General features: G+C 36.7%; 1 protein-coding gene across 29 annotated transcripts in view; it reads left to right on the forward strand.

Moving 5' to 3' along the window:
- Positions 1 to 20,294, forward strand: part of MAP2 (microtubule associated protein 2) — a 294,336-nt gene that overhangs the window by 143,065 nt on the left and 130,977 nt on the right. For all 29 annotated transcript variants that reach the window (XM_081582662.1, XM_081582653.1, XM_081582659.1 and 26 more), the window contains one exon: positions 6,542 to 6,609. The gene's annotated coding sequence lies outside the window, so the exon portion shown is untranslated. The remainder of the gene's footprint in view (positions 1 to 6,541; positions 6,610 to 20,294) is intronic.

Raw genomic sequence — 20,294 nt, forward strand, 5'->3', positions numbered from 1 at the left:
CCCACTAATTCCATTTCTAGGTGTATACCCAAGAGAACTAAATATATTTAGAATAACAAATTTAAGAGTATTGGTAAAAAGTATAATTATTATTTCTCTTACTAATTTTTAAAGTGCAGATTATAGTAATTATAGTCAATTTTCAGAAAGCCATTTCAAAGCATTTTGGCCATGAGACAGTACTAATTTATTAATTTTTCTAATTTAAATAATCTAATGATTAAAATTTAGCATATTTAAGACCAAAAGAAGTATGATTTATCAAACAAGCTCTTTCTCAGTTGATATTTAAGAGCTGATAGTCCCATGCTAGGTACTTTGCAGAATCTAAAGAAAGTAGGAGACAAATCCCTGTTTTAAATAAATGTGTATCCTTTCATGGAAATTACAGAAAAAATATTGATTCCATGGGAAAAATGATTTTTAGTACAAATAAAAGACTATGTTCATAAGGAAGACTGAATATATAGAACAAGGAAGTCAATATAGAATCCAAAAACTTCTCTTGTCCTTAAATACTGCAACTTAATCCAATAATATTGTGATTTTCACACTTACTATTTAAAAGATATTTTTTGAGTGCTAGATATTCCAGGCACTGTCTTAGTGTTGCTTTAGAGATTAGTGGCCCAAACATGTTAAGATGACTTCCTTCATGACCTAGAGAGTGAGGCAGGTAATAAATGAAAGTTAAATGAGTTAGTCGCTCAGTCATGTCTGACTCTGCAATCCCATGGACTGTAGCACCCCAGGCTCTTCTGTCCATGGAATTCTCCAGGAAAGGATATAGGAGTGGATAGCCATTCCCTTCTCCAGGAGATCTTCCCAACCCAGGAATTGAACCTGGGTCTCTTACATTACAGGTGGATTCTTTACTGTCTGAGCCACCAGAGAAGCCCCAGGTAATACATCAGTTCAGTTCAGTCGCTCAGTCATGTCCGACTCTGTGCAACCCCATGAATTGCAGCACACCAGGCCTCCCTGTCCAACACCAACTCCTGGAGTCTACCCAAACCCATGTCCATCGAGTCAGTGATGCCATCCAACCATCTCATCCTCTGTCATCCCCTTCTCCTCCCGCCCCCAATCCTACCCAGCATTAGGGTCTTTTCCAATGAGTCAGCCCTTCGCATGAGGTGGCCAAAGTATTGGAGTTTCAGCTTCAACATCAGACCTTCCAGTGAACACCCAGGATTGATCTCTTTTAGGATGGATTGATTGGATCTCCTTGCAGTCCAAGGGACTCTCAAGAGTCTTCTCCAACACCACAGTTCAAAAGCATCAATTCTTCGGTGCTCAGCTTTCTTCACCGTCCAACTCTCACATCCATACATGACCACTGGAAAAACCATAGCCTTGACTAGACGGACTTTTGTTGGCAAAGTAATGTCTCTGCTTTTAAATATGCTATCTAGGTTGTCCATAACCTTCCTTCCAAGGAGTAAGCGTCTTTTAATTTCATGGCTGCAGTCACCATCAGCAGTGATTCTGGAGCCCCAAAAAATAAAGTCTGCCACTGTTTCCACTGTTTCTCCATCTATTTCCCATGAAATGATGGGACCAGATGCCATGATCTTAGTTTTCTGAACGTTGAGCTTTCAGCCAACTTTTTCACTTTCCTCTTTCACCTTCATCAAGAGGCTCTTTAGTTCTTCTTCACTTTCTGCCATAAGGGTGGTGTCATCCGCATATCTGAGGTTATTGATATTTCTCCTGGCAATCTTGATTCCAGCTTGTGTTTCTTCCAGCCCAGGTATTCTAGGTAACACATATGTATTATATTCATATACATATACTTATATGAATATGTATTCCAGGTAATACATAGTAAACATAAAAAATAAAACTTTATGGTATGACAGAAAGTGGTAAGTGCTATGGAAAAAGGGAAAAGTGGAGCAGGGGATGAAGGGCTGCGAAAGGGACAGGACTGCAGTTTTCATTATGGTAGTTAGAAAAGTCCTAGTTGCGAAAATGATATATGACCAAGATCTTCAAAGAAGTAAGAAGGAAATACCTCCATTATCCATTCCTAATGGGCTTAAAAGGTGATAGAGAAATACACAGACCCGTATCTGTAAGGAACAAAACCGAGAGTCTTCCAGAAGAACCACAAGGGTAAGCTAAACTGAACTTGGGATTGGGGGACCCATAAAGATGAGGACCTGAGATAAAGCAGATAACCCAGGGGCAAAGATAGCATGTCTCATCAAAGTGAGCAAAAGAATTGTGAACTTAGATTTCTGTTTACTTCTGTGTTCCCCTCAATATAATTGAAGTTCCTTGAATAGGAAATGTTGTTCCCTTTTTTTCCCATACCTAAATCCTATTAATGTGTGCCATTAAAATTGGTTAAATGGATCGGCAAATGGTGCTACACTACAGTTGAGGCTCATAAACATAAATATAAAACATCAGGCAAGTCTCTCAATTATCTGGTGTCTAGTGTTATCAGAGTAGAACATACTTAAAGGCAAGAATTATGTTTTACAACTTAGCATGGAAGAAGTATGCTTGATTCCAGGACCTGGCTATCAGAACATTACTGCGTTAACACTGGGTTTTTCAGAAACTTGCTTACTAGAATATTGGCTGCTTCTGGAAGCCTAGTCCGTAAAATATTTAGAGTAATTCTAGAATCTTGATATCCATGCACCTTGGCCTATAGGAATCCTGCATGAGTCTGAAACGTTGTTCTCTGATAGGAGTCTCATGTAATTCTGAATGCTTGATCAAAAAGAATCTCATGTGGTTTGGGAAGGTTGGTTTATTGGACTTTGTGGTTCTGAATTTTGGCTTGTTAGAATTTTATGTGAATCTAGAATTTTGGGTTGAAGAAATCTTGTCTAATTCTATAACTTTGGCCAATGAGAATCTTACGTGATACAGAATCCTGGCATATATAATGGCACAGCATTTCAGAACTTTGGCCAGTAAGAACTTGGTCTGAGCATGTAAGGGCTTTCCAGGTGGCTCTAGTGGTAAAGAACCCGCCTGCCAATGCAGGTTAGATGTAACAGACATGAGTTCAATCCCTGGGCTGGGAAGATGCCTTGGAGAAGGGCACAGCAACCCACTCCAGTATTCTTGCCTGAAGAATCTTATGGACAAAGGAGCCTGGCAGGCTGCAGTCCATGGGGTTGCACAGAGTGAGACAGGACTAAAGAGATTTCGCACACACACACATGAGCATGTAACTGGTGTGTAGCAACATGGTGTGCTTTCAGAACTAGTTAGTTCAGAACTAACTTTAGTAGTTATAAAGTGTGATTGTGAAACCTTAAAAAAAATTCTGTGTTACATATAGTGCTTATTCTACAAAAGACAAATTAAAGTAATACTTCCATTAACAAATGGTAAAAAGGAAAAGGAAAAGAATATCCCTACTCGTTCTCATTGACTGAACCAAGTATCCACAAATGTTAAATGATTCCCAAAGAGTATTAAATATTTTTGGAAGCTGAGCTGTTTTTGAAACTGACCAAGACCATTATGTGTGCTTTATGAGATCTTGATAAAATATGATTCATGTTTCAAGAAATGACAATCTTGTGCATCTTTTTTTTGTTTGCTTTCCTAGAAGTGAACAATAGAGGACAGCATATTAAAACAAAATATTTGCTTTGAAAATGTCACCTTAATGTCCAAAATTACTGAGGAAAAAAATCAGCATGTCATAGAAAGATTATATTTAAACGGACACTTTTCAAAAGAAAAGAATCCTAACCACTATGGAGGATTCACTGAAACCTGAAATCTCTTGTAATTATTACCTAAGGTAGCCATATTTTTTTTACTGTGATTAATTTCTTGTATAGCTGACATGCTGAGGGCAGAGGATAGTAGTGGTAGCAGCAGCTATACTTAAAATGTCAAAAAAAGCAACATGACTCTACTTATCAAGGAGTTGAACACAACTTAGCAACTGAACAACAACAAATCAATGTGTTAACCTAAGAGCAATAACTCATAAGAACTGAACATTGAAAGAACGTTTTAGAAAGGAAATAAAAGCAAGGTCAAAATCCTACTCACATTTTTTACTGAATATCTCAGAAAGATTGTAACAATATTGCGCCCCCCAGTGGTTGTTTTGAGTATTTTTTCTTTATTTTTTAAAAATTTTACGTGAGCTCTCAATTTTGCAGCTTCATTATTGGTAACCCCAGGAATGTTCACATTGTCTATAACTAGGAGGAACCTTGGGAGGCTGATTCAATTCGATTGCCCAATTTCATGCTTGCAGAAAGAATGATGCCAGGGATGAGAGAGTGGTTAGTATGTGATGATTAAGTTCAGGCTCAACAGATAGGTTCACAACGGGGCAATCATGCTTTATTCATCTGATTGCCAGACTAGAAATGAAAGAAAAGCAGTGACATAATTACTCCAGATTCCTTAGACCTGGAGTACAGTACAGCACAGCTATTAAGCAAAACTGGTCTTTGGAATGATTGCAATGCGTAGTTTTAAAGAGGAAGATAACTGCTTTAGCAAATAAAAGACTTACAAAATCACAGACAAAAGGATTTTTCTGGAATCTGTTTTGCTTGCAGACAGAATGGAAGAGAGCACAGAAAGAAAGTTACTTGGTGAGAGAAGAAAAACAGGGACATGAGCTAGGAGACTAGGATGGTATTTCTGTTGGATCTCCAGCCAGCTTTGTGACCTTGGTCAGATTCCTTGGGCCTCAGCTTTCTCATCTGTGAAATAAAGGGTGTGGACTAGGCTGAGTAGTGTCCATGAATCCAGGATAGTGTCAGAGGCAAGGAATATCAGGATCCATCTCATACAAAAGAACCAAACTTATGAAAGCAAAATTAGCTAGAGATCCAAAAATGGAGAAGAAAGGTGGCTGATATAGAATGCATATTCATCCTAACGCGTTCAAAATCTAATATGAAAAACTGATAGAGACAGTTCTTTCCAGAAAGAAGAAAATGAAACATATCATTCTATTTCTGAATTTCCTCCACAGTAGCTTCTCCTTCCATCTCCTCTATCATCACCTTATTTTTTTTTCCTACTTTCTGTTTCCGGTAACCATGGTGATGCTCCCTCCCAGCAACCTTCTTCGCAGCCAGCCCTTTTGGTACACATGGAATTTTGCTCCATTCACTGATGCAGAGAGCTAGCAATGCTGTAAAAATTTATTAACATTTCCCCCATCCCTTTTGTCCATGAAATAAATACTGGGAATTATTTCATACTTAACCTCCCTACATAAGGGGCACTGTAAAACAGGGATATTCAGCTCTTAATTTCAGTTGCTAACAAAAAGGGGATACTGGTTATGCCGGAGATTCAATTCCCTGTCTTGGTCCTGGGGGACTGTAAAGTGTCACTATTCAAGCTGGTTGCTACCTCTCTTTGCCTTTGTATGGGAAAGGAATAAAATAGATTGCCTCCAGAAATCACACATCAACCCTAGTTTCCTAATCCTCTTTGTTTTTGCTGCATTCTCCCTTGTAAGGAAACCATTGCCAAGGGCGTAATTATCACAGTTACAAGGGGATCAAATTTTCCATAAGAAAATATACATGATTGTGCGCATTTCTCTAATAAACCTATTTATTTGGACTATAAATAAGCAATAAGTGATACTCAGTTTTAAAACTATTGTAATTATCTGCCAATGACAAAACATCAAAGAACTTTCTGATGTCATAAATACAGATGATAAAAATTTTCATAAACTATCATTTAGTTATGTCCAGTTTGTGGAGCCCAACTTATTTGTAATCGTATATGCCAGCAAACGGATTCTCTGTTTAAGCACAGGGTGTGTGTGTGTGTGTGTGTGTGTCTGGCATTAACACAAAGGAGAACAGATGATGACATTCATAGGCTTATAGACTGGACTCCTGGGGACACACTTGGATGGACGCAATTAAGATGCCTGTCAGGCATTTGATACCAGAAGCCCCTGTGCAAACTGCTAAATCATACGCCAGGACTGCATCTTATTGTCAGTGAATGATGGCGGCACTGGGTGGCTTGTCATCATTCTGGAAAATTCTGAGGCTAGTGAGCTCTCTCTCCCTCTCCCACTCGCCTTATTTTCCTTTTCGCCACTGCGGGGACTTTTTCTAATTTGCAGCTTCCCTTTCCCCGACACACACAGACAGGAGCTGGTGGCTTGCAGACTGCGTCTGTCTGGAGCTAGAGAGCTTGAGCCAGACCACGGAGATCATGTTCGGGGACAAGGATTCTGCTGCAGTTCTCAAAGGCTAGACTGGGGTGGTATCGCTGCATAGGCGCTGGTAATGGTTTGGGGTTTTTTTACATTTTATTGTGCTCTCTTTTTAATCCTTTTTTTTTTTTCAAAGGATCTGCTTTTTGTGATCTCAAAGTGAAATGCTTTTAAAATTCCTTACCGGGCTTCCTAAAAAAATCAAGTACTGCGTTTTTTTGTGCTACAGATCTCAAGACGTATATTTCTTATCTGGATATAAAGAATGCTTTTGCTTACTGGTGAGTTACAGTTTTCAATATTGAGTTAATAAATCTATACATGAATTTTTTTCTTTTGTTTCGGTAGATCCTTCAGATTGTTGTCTCTAATCGAGGAAACATTGATTGGAAACTACTCATTCAGAAAATTAAAAGGTACCACATGTTTTGTTTGGGTGTTTAAATGAGGGAAAATCAGGGAGGATTTGGAATGTTTTATTTAAATTAATCTCTCTCTGCTTGATCTTTTATCCTTAAGCCTACGCTGATCATTGTCTATAGCATGTATGATTTGCTTTGCAGAGAATGCCGTTATCCAAGGCTGTTTTGATTCTGAGATGTCTAAAGAATTGTGTTTTTTGTCTGTGTTGCAAGTTGTTAGCAAATATCAATATTTCTGGCTTATTTGGGGATTTCTATCACTGTAACGACTTTAAAATGTCCAAAATTCTCTCTTAATAAAAAATTCAATAACTTGAATTTAAAAGAAATATGCCAAGTAATAATTTTATCTGAAGGAATCTTGCTAATAAGTGATATTTTTTAAATGGCTAAATGAAATGGCTTGCCCTTCCCAGGTGGAATGAGCGCTAGAGACTCCCAAGAATGACTCAGTATTGTTGGGTTTTGCGAATAAAATATTTTAACTTCTTCACTGATGATTTAGTCTTTAGCACTGTATTATTTTAAAGGCTGAGGTTGTTTGTTATTGAAAGAACTGATTTTATATGTTTTATTTAGCATTGACAGCATAAGAAAGTAATCCTTCATCTTGTCATTAAAGCAGTTGAATCATTGATCCTGGGCCTTATGCCTTCCGTGAAAAATATGAATTTTCAAATTCAGCCTCAGGATATATATTGATTGGAGATACCAATTATGGGTATTACCTTTTCCTTAATTCTTTAAGATGATCTTTGACTTGAACATATATTCATGTCGGTAAAACCAGTATTTGTAATTTGCCTTTTAAAAAATGGAGGACATTTTCTGCCTTGCTGAGAAGATCAATACATCTTTTAAATCTTTCCTTGGTATTCACATAGGATTTCTCCATAAGACTTACCAGTCCAAAATATTTTTTAAAGGAAGGTTCTTTGTTTTTAATGTACTTAAAAATCGCTAATGTTTAACTACTGTTGTTGAAATACCAGAAGTATGCAAGTGTACACCTGTGACTGTGAATATTTGTGGCAGTTGAAGGAGACAAATGCATTGTCCTTGTTTAATTTTCTCTGCAGTGTGTAATTATGAGAACTTTAATTTATTCATTCCACAATCACTTATTAAAAGCCTTGCTGCTGTGGGTAGTTATTGTGGGAGAGAGGGAAGGGCAGATGCCACTGTCAACCCCTTCCAGAGTGTAGGCACCATCACATAATATTTTTGCACAGAAGAATGAATTCATTAAAATAAATCAGTGTGTTCTAAAAAAGGAAATTGCATTATTTCAGATAGTGAACAAAATCTAATAGACTTAACTCAGAAATATATGAAATAGATTGTATTTTTTTCCTCAGAAATTTCTCAGTGGAATCATGTATGAAATACCCAAACAGGACTGACTATTCCTCCTAGATATTGTAAAACCCTTAGGACCATTCTCTCTTTGTTGGTTTCACTCAGACTGAGTGAAAACATCTCATATTTGGTGAAAAAAAATCTGTTTGGTATTTGCCCATCTAACTAAATATCTACAGTGTATATTTCAAGTGAGAATCTATTTCCTGATCTTCAGACTCTTTTAGTTACTCACTATATTAATTTTGAACTTTCGGGTATTTATTTGAATTGAAAAAGGTTGAAGCTACTATTTAGCTACTAAAAAATGTATTTATTATGTTGTCAATAGACATTAATCAGCTCTGTTTCGATTTTTATCTGTGTATTAGAGAGGTGGCGTATTACCTCACAAATCCTCATAGATTCTTATATCTTCTAGAACCATTTTAAAATTCATCTTGGGGTATGTTGATAGATTTTGGGTAGTAAATCAAAGTTTATTCAAATAGTCTGTTACATTGTCAAATCAAAATAGAATTTGGCTACTGGACTCTAAGAGAGTCAGGCACCTGTATCGCGGTTTTTCTAATCAATATTGTCTTGACATGAGTTAATTCCTTTGCTGATTTGTTTTTCACTTGTATCTTCAGCATGTAGAATAGTCCCTGGACCACAGCAGAAATTCAATAAATATTTATTTAATTATATGATGGATAAATGACTCGTCAATATTTCCCATTACTTTTTTGTTCTCGTTTTTCATGAGATAACAGACTGTAAAACAGACGTTTTGTACTTTTTTTTCAATTACCCCCAAAATTAATCAAAATTAATTAAATAATTAATGCCAGGTAGAAAATCAGGCAAACCATGTATAAAATTTTCTTCAGGTTATATGCAAAAATATTTATTTTTTTCTGGTTTAAGGTTAAGATGGAAAGAATTTTGGAAATGTCCCCTTTCGCTTTCACCATCTAGGGGAAGGATGCCAGACTGCAGCATGAGTTTTGCGTTATGGGTGCTTCCTAAATACTGTTCCCAGGCTTGGCATTGTTTACTGCTCTTCCTGTCTTCAGCCAAAATTTTGCTGCCGCAGACGGGGGTTGGGGGCAGGGGCAGTGCTCACTCTCTCTCTCAATGTAATACTAAAAATGATGTCATAATCTTCTTAAATGCTTGCTTGCTTATTAAGGACTACTAAGTATGACATCACTTTATATATATATGCTTACATACATGTATATAATCTGTAAGGAAAGTTCTAGAATCATAATAGCTTTAGGGAATGCTATTCTTTCTTGTCATTTGTTTTTATTGGTAAAACTATAATTTTTGTTATTAACTATGTGTTAGATAATATCCTAAGCCCTTCGCTTTTATTGGTAAAACTATAATTTTTGTTATTAACTATGTGCTAGATAATATCCTAAGCCCTTAAGGTATGTTATTACATTTTAACTCTCCCTACAACTCTGGGAGTTGGATATGGTCTCCATGTTATGAATGAACTGAGATTCCAATTGGGTAATCAACACAAGTCTGGCCCAAAGTCCTTCATATTAACCAAAGAATGCTGTATTTCTTTCTGGTAGATTTTTTGGCTCATAATCATTATTTCAATATATTATGCACACAAAATATATGTTACTGAAATGAGGTCAAAAGAGTATCCTTGTAGATTCTTGTTTTTATATATTAGGTAGGACTGAATGCATCTTCAAGTACTTCACTGTAATGTTCAAGCTCTGGTATATGTTATATTTTTAATGTATATTATATACTTAACCTGAGGATTTTTATTCTTGGAGGATGTCAGAGATAAATTAGAGAATTTTGAAATAAGTGGATTCATAAAACATCTCCTATGTCATTACAGTGAAGTCATATTACTGAATTACATCATATATATAAGAAAATCAGCCAGAAAAATTCAAGCACTAAATAGTATAACTAATTCCATATCTTGAAAAGGCTCTTTTTAATTGAAATAATGATAGAAGTTTCAAATGGCCAAAACAGATAAACAAGCAGGGAACAGTGTGAAGATACCACACTCAACCTTAAATTACAACTCAACCCAGAGAAATACCAGAGGACACTTACAATTACACAGATATGTATTAGGATACTGTCCTTGAAAGGGAATGTGTACAGCAGAACACCTTTTGAGCTCAGTTGGGTGCAGCAGATTAAAACCAGAAAGTAGCATCCTGGCTCATTAGTACCATAAGAGGCACATGAATAATTTCTTAAGGGACTTCATTACAGGGCAGGATTGCTAACAATTGAGAAGAGACAAAATAGTGGAGGATGACTTTTGAGTTGGAACTTAGGGATGAGTAGATACATTCAAGGGAGAGATAATGCCTAGAGGAGCTCTAGAAAGAACAAACAAACTTAGCAAAGGAACCAGAGAAAGTAAACATGCAAGGAAAGCATAGATTGATCTCATTTATATTCTAGAATGCAGGGCAGAAGAAGGGGATTCTTGGAAGATAAGGATGGAAATGTATGTGAATACTATTAGGTTGTACCATACAAAATGCCTGGTATTTCACTCTTTTTGGCTACAAAATAAAAATTTCATTCAGTTCAATCAAATACATTGAAAAATGACTGTAAATGCCAAGTCGAGGAAATGTTTTCAGTATTCACTGAAAAGCGATGGACTGTGTTTTGAATGAGTGACCACAATGACCTGCACTATATTTTCAGAGGACTTACTTTGTAGCTCTGTATATGACAGGGTTGTGTGTGAGAACATACTGAAGAAAGCATCACTTTGGAAGCTGTCATGGGCTAATCCAGGAAAAAAATAAAGGCTCCAAGAGAGTGTTGACAGTGGGCATTAAAAAAACAGGTCATGAAAATGAAAGATGTTTCTGGGCTCAGATTCATGCACTGAGAATAGCAAAGGCTGGATTGGTAGGAGGAGTGAAAAGCAAAAGGATTCATGGTAACTCTAACATTTGAATTCGACAACTGGAAAAATAAGGGGAGGAAGGTAGGTAAGAGCTGTTTGCGGAAAGAGCTTTCCTTTTATTTTTATTGCATCCCTAGTCTCTAGCAGAGAGTCTAGTACATAGTAGACAGCCAACATACGCTGACTGAATGATGAGAGAGTGAATATGGAGAGGCCAGTTTAGGCCATGAAGATGCAGGTGGGTGGACTGGTCCAGTAAATTGCAGGACATGTAGATCCAAAGTTGAGAAGATAAATCAGGGAAGTAAGATGTGGATGACATTGTCAGGAAAGATGAGAAGAGGGCCAGAAAGGAAACTCTTGACAGCATTCACATTTAGGATATAGAATAAGGGACAGAATGACAAAATTAAAGGAAGTTTTTTTTTAAAGCAAAGAAAAAAGACAGTTGAAGTAATAAAAAAACAAGGCTAAAGTGCAAATTCTTCAGAGAAACTGAAGAATGAAAATAAAAGACTGTTGAACTTACTATTTATTTCAAGTTATGTTTTCTATTATAAAAAGCAATAAATCCATATTTTCTAAAATTTAGAAGAGGATAAGGAAGGAAGTAGTAGCCATAATTACACAAGCCAAAGATTATGGTTAACACTTTGCTAACCTTTTAGCTTATTTCTTTTCATCTGTTTTATTTACATTTACATAATGAGGATCAGAACAATACAGTTTGAAATCTGCATGTTTTCTCAGTCATCTCACCACTTTTTTCCGCCTGCATAATATTCTATCCCATAGACATTAAACACATTTATTCCCCATTGTCCTTAATTTTTCACTGTCATTGCAATTCAGCAGTGGGATACTTTGTAGATCCCTCTTACAGGATATTTCATGTGATTTCCAATGGATATTTCCTAACAGCAGAATCACTATATTCTAAATTGTCAAATTCCTGATCAGATATAATTTGCCAGTTTCAAAATTAGCCCCAGCTTTACTCCAAGAAAAGGAACCTAAAATTACATTAGCACCTGCCATGTGCCAGCCTCTGTGACAGGCACTTTACTTATCACAGTGACTCCAATGTAGATTCTTATATATCCACTTAGAAAATGAAGGGCCAGGAACTAAGGAAAACCACACAAGTTTAGCACCAATTTTGAATTGGGTCTGACTCAGACCAGTCAAATTGTGGGGACAGAAGCAAGATCTGGAGAAGAGGATAAGTAAATAAGGATATGAAAATAATAGAAAACATGCTTAAGAAGACCAGGGTTCAAAGGAAAGAGAATAGAATATATAAGGCAAGGAGGCTGATAACTTGCCCCCTCTCTTACTAACAGGGCAAGTCCTAAACTGAAAGGAGGGGACAGATAGAGATAGTGGGGTGAGGGGGGGAGGATGCTATGTATGGAAGCAGAAGAAGGACACATTTAAGGAGCAGGGTCTTAATGGAAAGGAGATAGAGAGCATAGACAAGGCTATGGCCTTGGCAGGCAAAATTCATCTTCCCTACAGATGAAAGTGGAGCAGAAGAAAGTGAGAGTTTCTAGTGGTAAAGGGAAGATATGGGGACCTTACATATCATCCAGACTTTATCTCAGACTGGAGGAAAATTTACTTATTCATTCGGTGAATGTTTATGGAGCATCAATTTCATGCCCTTTTCCTGCCCTTAATGGAAGTTTCTTTCTAGACAGGGGAAATAATCAGTGGATAAGCAAAATTAAAGGATTACTGAGTCAGTCACATAGAGAATGGGTAACCAAGTATAAGAGTAGATACTGGGATATAAACTTCTCAAACTTTACAGCAGATTTAAATCAACTGGGAATCTTATTAAAATAAAGATTCAGAGTCAGTGGGTCTGAGGTGAGGCCTGAGATTATATATTTTAACCAGCTCCCAGGTGATGTTGGGATTCCCAGGTGGCTCACTGGTAAAGAATCTACATGTCAATGCAGGAGACATGGGTTCATTCCCTGGGTCAGGAAGAAGATCCCCTAGAGAAGGGCATGGCAATCTGCTCCAGTACTCTTGCCTAGAGAATTCCATGGACAGAGGAGCCTGGTGGGCTACACTCCATGGGGTCTCAAAGGAATCAGACATGACTTAGTGACTAAACAACAACAGGTTATGTTGATGCTGCTGAACCATGGACCATGCTTTGATTAGCAAGAGGTTAGACAGCAAATGTCCAGACACGCCCGCCACCCCAAAAAATCTTCAGAATAACTGAAGCTGTTGTTGTGAGCAAGTCAAATGTGAGTCCTTCTCTTCCTGCAGTAGTACTGCAAACTTGCAAGACTCTTTGATAATGTAAGAGAGATTTGTTCCTTTTAACTTCTAAACTTTTTCAATTCCATCCAGTTACTTGATGAAAGATCCATTAAACCAGCCGTAATAAGCTACTGACATTTCCTTCTTTCTGCCCATGCTCAATGCTTATTATGCCGTATAATGAATTCTTGTGGCTCCGGTTTGGGGATGTGATTGCATATAACCCTGGGCCAGTTTCTTAATTCCAGTTCTGTTCCCTGCTTCATAATTTCTTTGGACTTTTAACCTCTTCTCTGCCTGGATGTTCAGCACCATCCTGGCCTGCTAAATTCTCTGATCTGTTAGCACTTCACATCCCTTATGTTCCTCTGTGCTGAGTAGCAAAGCTTCCCAATTTTCACATCCCATCTTCTTGCCACCCATACGCTAACATAAACCTTGGAGGACTGTGCATAGTCACAGGAGGCTATTGAAGATAGTCTCTAATTTCAAGAATGCATGTTTTTCCAACATAATCATCTCCCTTTGGAGGACTGTGTTGGTTGGTGACAGCAACCTGTGTTCCTCTGAAGGAGGGATGCATGTACTGGTAGAAAATGTTTAGAGGGGCTGTGTTCACAAGAAGTCTTGACAGACTCCATCTTTAGGGATGTTATCTTTCAGCCTCCACTGCTAGGCTCTCAATCCTCCCTTAGAGCTGCAGGAGCACGAGTGCCTTTACTTGTTTGATTCCTTGCACAGCACACTTTTCAGCTACAAAATAGGTAGGTTTAGTCACCAAGTTGTGTCTGACTTGTGACTCCATGGACTATAGCCCACCAGGCTCCTCTGTCCATGAAATTTCCCAGGCAAGAATACTGGATTGGGTTGCCATTTCCTTCTCCAAAGGATCTTCCCAACCCAGGGTTGAACCCAGGTCTCCTGCATTGCAGGCAGACTCTACAGACTGAACCACCAGGGAAGCCCCATGAAATAGTTAAGAAAATAACAAATCAAATAAATATAACATTTCATTAAGAAAAGAAAAAAAATCTTGAGTGCCTACTAAACATTTGTGATGTCCTCATACTTACTAGCATTTATCCTTTGCTTAAAAGGCTGTTTCTAAGTCATGCTATGACCAGATCTTTAGACCTTATCACTGTCATTCTGTAATTCAGTGTTTACTTTAACAGCCAAATAGGCAAGAGCAGTGCCATTAGTGATTTTAAACTGAAAATTCCAGTGAAATATAAAATTCATTTTCATATGAACAGACGTCAACTTAGATAGAAAAATCTTTTCAAGGAGAAAACTTGGGGGAAATCCTTGAGGAGAGAGACCGTGTCTTAAGACCTCTTATTGCTTCTTAGTCTTCCTTGCTGTCTACACAGAAAATGCCCTTAATAATATGTCAAATTGAAGCTAAGAAAATGAGCATGTATGTGAAACTCAAGTCTTTCTATGATGGACAGTGTGGGTCTTCTGTGCATAATCAAACTGGGATTGGTAAAATTTCAGGTTTAAATACTATTTTTATGCTCTTTTGTCATCCATTCAATTGTTCAGAGTCTTGGGGTATACAGGATAATCTTTGATGTTTCTGACACAAATTCTCCCTCTCCCACCACCGCCCCCCCAAGTCTGAATCAATCTTCAGTTTTTGTGGATTCCATTTCGATCTGCCTCAGATGGTTTGAATTAACCTTTCTTCAGATTCTCTCTGGTGTTAATGACTCTGGATTATGACCATTTAAAGCAGTGGAAGTACATTGATCCATGTCTGGCGATTGTTAAAGCAAAGCTACTTCATTTAACAGATTATGGCGAAAAGATATTTTTTTTGCCTTGTGTAGCAACTTGGGAAATGATGTTTCTTTTCAGGAAGATTATATGTTTTATTTACATGGTGAACAATATTTGCACTTAGTTTCCTTAAAAAATATTTTCCCTTTGCACTGTAGAATTTTCTCATGGTAAGAGTTCATGGTTATGTTGAGAGAATAAGGTGCAACACATAGGCATTTAGGATTCCTCTCACATAGTGCCTAAGAGCAACTGGTTAGCACAATTTTGACCATAGCCACAGGTGAATTTGTGATATTCTAGAATCTTAAAATGCACAGCTTCCCTTCTGATACTTTAAATAATTGAGGACAGAAATTTCTAAAATGACTGACTTTCCAAGAATATCACTGATACTTGAGGAAATAGGAGATCTAACAATGAAAAAATTTAAACAAACACTCATGGTCCTGACTAATTCATATACTCTGGTCCACTGCTGTACTTTTCCACTGTAAGATGGTGAATAGTCCAGTAAATCAAAGGGATATGATAATATAATAATATATATGTAGTATATAGCTTAATATGTGCTTGCATTTTTCTTTCTACTCTGTATGTTTTGCTCACAAAAAGATCCAGGATATAGACTTTGGATCATAAAATTGTTACATAATGTGACCAGCTAAGAAGTTGCATTTAGATCTTTTAAAAAATCAGTACCTCTTTTCAAATGATACAAAGCATTTTCCAATACATGGCATCCCAAAGCTCACAACAGTCTTTGGAGTGAGAATATCAGGTCTTGTTATATTTATTAATTACAGATGAGAAAACTGAAATTGGAAGAATGCAATGAGCTTCCCAACACATTCCACTAAAAAATGGTGAAGGTGGGATCTTACCCTTGTTCTGTCCCCAAAACCTTTACTTTCTACTGCTCTGCAGCCAAAACAGAAAAATTAGTGGATTGTCCTAAACCTATACTCTTTTAATAATGCACTGACTTGACTGCTAAAATAAAAAGCCCATTCCAAGTTAGTTGTGACCTCCACTCAGTGGATTGCCCTGCCTACCAAAAGACTCCTGCCCTTTAGAATCCTGGATGAGCATGGTGTGGAGCTCAGTAAATATTAGTTATTTACTGAGTAGTATTTACTAGCTATTTACCAAGTATGTATTTAAATACTAGTTATTTATAAAAACAGTTATTACTGAAATGGTTTTAAACTTTTCAGTGTGAAAGGGAGATAAGTCTAAATATATCACAGAATATGTAATTTAATTTATTTAAAAAAGCATGTGATGGAGGGATAGATGAATAAAAATTCACTGTTTAGTTCTAAGTTTCACAGAATTTTAGTCAAGTGGTAGACAACTCAGCAAGAACCCAAGATCACAAAGAAAATGATTAAAGCTTCAGAAATCATATCTGTGTGATGTTTTATGGTGTTTCAACATAACCAGACGCTTCACTTGAGCATCCAGGGTCTACAGTGACTCCTCTACATCCCTCATTATCCTTGGCACACACTCTTCAATTTTTCAATTATATATTTTTAATCATATGTTGATTTCCCAGAATTTTTTCCTCATTCTCTGATTGATGCTTTTCTGTAATTCATTTTTGGAAGGAACTTTATTTAAAATATGGAATATTCTTTCACATCTCTCTCAGAAAGATACCTATAGAGTTCTCTTTTGTCCCCGGAATCATTTCTAGTTCTCCAGGAATTACTTTTTAAAGTATTTTTCTTATTCATAGGACTGTTTTTTCTCAAATGTCTTGATTTGAAAGGTTTTTGTTTGTTTTAAATGAGTGAAGAACTGGACTGAGGATCTTAGGCAGCTAATTATAAGTTTCCTCTGCACTTGTGCAGATCTGTATTCCCACTCACTGTGAAGGCTGACTGCAGGTTTTGGGCAAGTGAACAGAGTCTGTCAAGCGACAGACTCCCAGGAGGAGCATGGAGGTGGAACCAGTGAGTGAGCTGGTTAGGGTACCCACAATTCCACAGTGGTGTTTCAGTTCTGCATGGATTTATGCATACCAGAACTGTTTGCAAGACTGTTCACCTGCTTTCATTAAAGACTAGTTTTTATTTTTACTGTTGGGGAGCAAAAACATCTTCTGTCAGCTGAATATGTACTAGCAAAGGAGAAAAAGAGAAAGGATCTCAATTGTTCAAATACATTTCTTAATGATTGCATGATATTGGTTTCATAGCCCCCTTGAACTCTGTATTGTCAGCTTGGAGTTTCTCCAGGTTTCCTTGGGATAGACATGAATTTCTAGCAGCAGTTTCCCTGGTTTTTTTTCTCTTTCTATCTTAGCCTACCTGCTTTTTGACTTCCAGAATATCTTCAAAATCTTGTTAGAGTTACATTATTTTTCAACATTTTTACCATTTTAAAGGAGAAAGGGGATGTGATAATTCTTCCCTCGCTGATCATATTTAATTTTTCTTACTCTGAATTTTCACAACATCAATATGTATTTACATTGTACTTTTTTTGCACTAGTTACATTGTCCTGCATTTACTATTTACTAGCTAATGGAAATATTGTTTCCCTTTTGGGGGGCTTTTTTTCTATAAAATAAAGGTGCTGTTTGATTTTCAGGGTTCAGATGGAATGTATAAACACATATTAAAAGCTATAAAATAGAAAATAAATATAAGCTATTTTTGTCATGGATCCAGAGTAACAAGTAAATCCAGACCTCCCTACCCAATAGAAACTGCAAGGAGATACCCAGTAGATAATAGAACTAAAATGCTATATGCAATTCAAAAGAACCAGAAATTATGTGTTAGTAGCAATACTAAAATAAGCAATTGTTCATGGATATATTTTTTTACCTAATGGAAAAACAAAGATAAAAGCAGATCAAGAATGTAGTGGATATAATATAGTTAAAATAAATGTAATTTTAGGTTTAGCATAGACTATACAACTTAATGTTGTGTGATCATTTTCGTTGGCAAAATTAAGAATGTGACTATTTAGGTAATAATGAATATAATATAGTACAGTTAATTAGCTGTCACAAAAATATTATTTCATATGGGTTCAGTTCATTGAAGATTTTCTTCTCTCTCAGTGAGGTTGGGACTTGAAGCACCTAGTAAAAGGAAAAATTTTTATAAATAACAATGACAGTATAGTGGCTTAATTGTAAAAATTGAAAAAAATGTTAAGACAAAATTAAATGTAGAAAGAAAGAGTCAAGGCAATCTTTGACTTCAGCATACTAGGAACCATTTGGGGAAAATTGATAAAAGGGGTATTTTTTCCTAAATTAATACTTAACGCCCAGCATCTTATTGATAAACTTTATTATTAGAAACAAACTGAGAACACATCAAACAGACAAAACATAAAATAACGTGAAAGTATGTGGAGTGATGCATATAGGATGTGCTGTCTGACTGCTATTAATTCTCATTTTCTGCATGCAATTATTATTCAAAAGTTGAATGTCTGTAGAGGATAAGTCACCAGCCATAGTTAATGGATCCAGTGACATAATTTAAATTCAAGGCCTCGTTCAAAGGAATGTGACTAAAATGCGTTTGTTTGGGTTTTTATGGCCACTATTAAAAGTAAAGGAAATGAAACCATAAACAACTATGCTCAAATATTGGCATGGCTGAGTTGGCTTGGTGGCGGTACAAAACCATGGTTATTGAAGGGATGCTCTGTTTACCTTACCCAGCCCATCTAGATTGTAGTTGAGGTTAAAAAATGTACTCGGCAACTTAGGCAAAATGCAGAGTGCTATTTCAAAGAGTTCATTTTGATGTCGTTCAATTTTCTGTTGTTTTAAAAGCCTGCTACAATTTACACATTTTATTTTTTTTTTTCTAAGCCATCCCTAAGACCTTAGCTCATAATCAATGTGAAACAGATTATTTTTGTTGTCAATATCAATTATTTCTTTCTTCCTCAATAATAATAGAACCTCAACATTTTAGATCACATGGCCATTCAGCATAGGATCCAGAACTCCAGTCTTCCTTGTGTAGATGTCTAACTATATGACTAATTTTTGGCCAGTGAGATAACGAGCAAAAGTTGTTTGGGAAATAATTGCTTAAAAGGAAAGAGTGTGCTCTTCATCATTCCTTCCTCCTTTCTGCTGGTGGGAATTCAGACCTAATGGCTAGACTTTGAGCAGCCATTTTGAAAATGAAATCATCTTGTAATGAATTTTCATTTCATTTAAGCCACTGTTATTTGGAGTTTTCTCATTACCTACAGCCTGCCATAGTCATCATTTGTATAACAACTTTGCAGTCTTATATTTACTTTCAAAGGCTCTGACATGTCATTTTAGCAAATATTGTTGTCTATATAAATAATGTTTATATTAAAATTGTTACCTAAAATATAACAGTTCAATCAGTTACTAAGTCCCATCAGTTCTGCTTCCTAAACATTTTCCAAACCCGTCCATTTTTCTATGCCCAAAGACTATTAGGCAGTCTCCCATCATCTCTGATCTTCACAACCGTGACAACTTGCTGCATCAACACTTGCTCTATACAAGTCATTGCACACCTAGTAACTGGATGTGTCTTTTAAAAATCAATATAATCATGATATGTCTGTATTTAAAACCATAGTATTCATAATAATAGAGTCAGGAGGCTATACACTGTGTTACAAGGCTATCCATGATCTGTTCTCTTCATGATTCTCTAGCTGGTCCTGAGTTTGTTGCCATGGGGTTATTGCACATGTTTTTTATTTCTTGCCTGGAGCACTCATACCCTTCACTTCCCATTCCTGCCTTGTTTCCTCTGCCCCTCTGCTTACTCAAGTCCTGCTCATTAGTTAGGTCTCAGATGTCATGATTTAGCCTTAAGCCGTTTCCCAGCCACTGGTCTAATACAGGCCTGTGTATTATATACTCCCATAAGACTCTACATTTCTCCCACTTATATTTATCCACTTAATGCATATCTGTCCCACAAGACTAGAGCCTCCGTGAGTGTCTGTCCCATTCCAGAACCCACTGAAAGAACCAAGACAGAGTAGGTGCTCAAAGAACAATGTTGACTGACAGACTGATCCTTTATTTTCCTCCTTTTCCCTAAAAAGCTTAGCTAACTAACATGTGAACTACAGTTCCACTTACCAAAACACCATCCATTCTGAGTCATCCAAGCCATGTATGTGCTCTCTCCTTTTAATTATTTTTTCTCCTCTCACCCCTTTTTTAAAAGACTATTTTTGGAGAGCAGTTTTAGGTTTACAACAAAATTGAAAGGGAGGTACAGAGATTTCCTATATAGGTCCCCCCCCCACACACACACAGTTCTCCCATTTTCAGCTTACTAAAAAGTAGTATGCTTTTTAGTAAGG

Source organism: Giraffa tippelskirchi, chromosome 3 (genome assembly GCF_054371585.1).
Source record: "Giraffa tippelskirchi isolate mGirTip1 chromosome 3, T2T-mGirTip1v1.2.pri, whole genome shotgun sequence".
Lineage (NCBI taxonomy): Eukaryota > Metazoa > Chordata > Mammalia > Artiodactyla > Giraffidae > Giraffa > Giraffa tippelskirchi.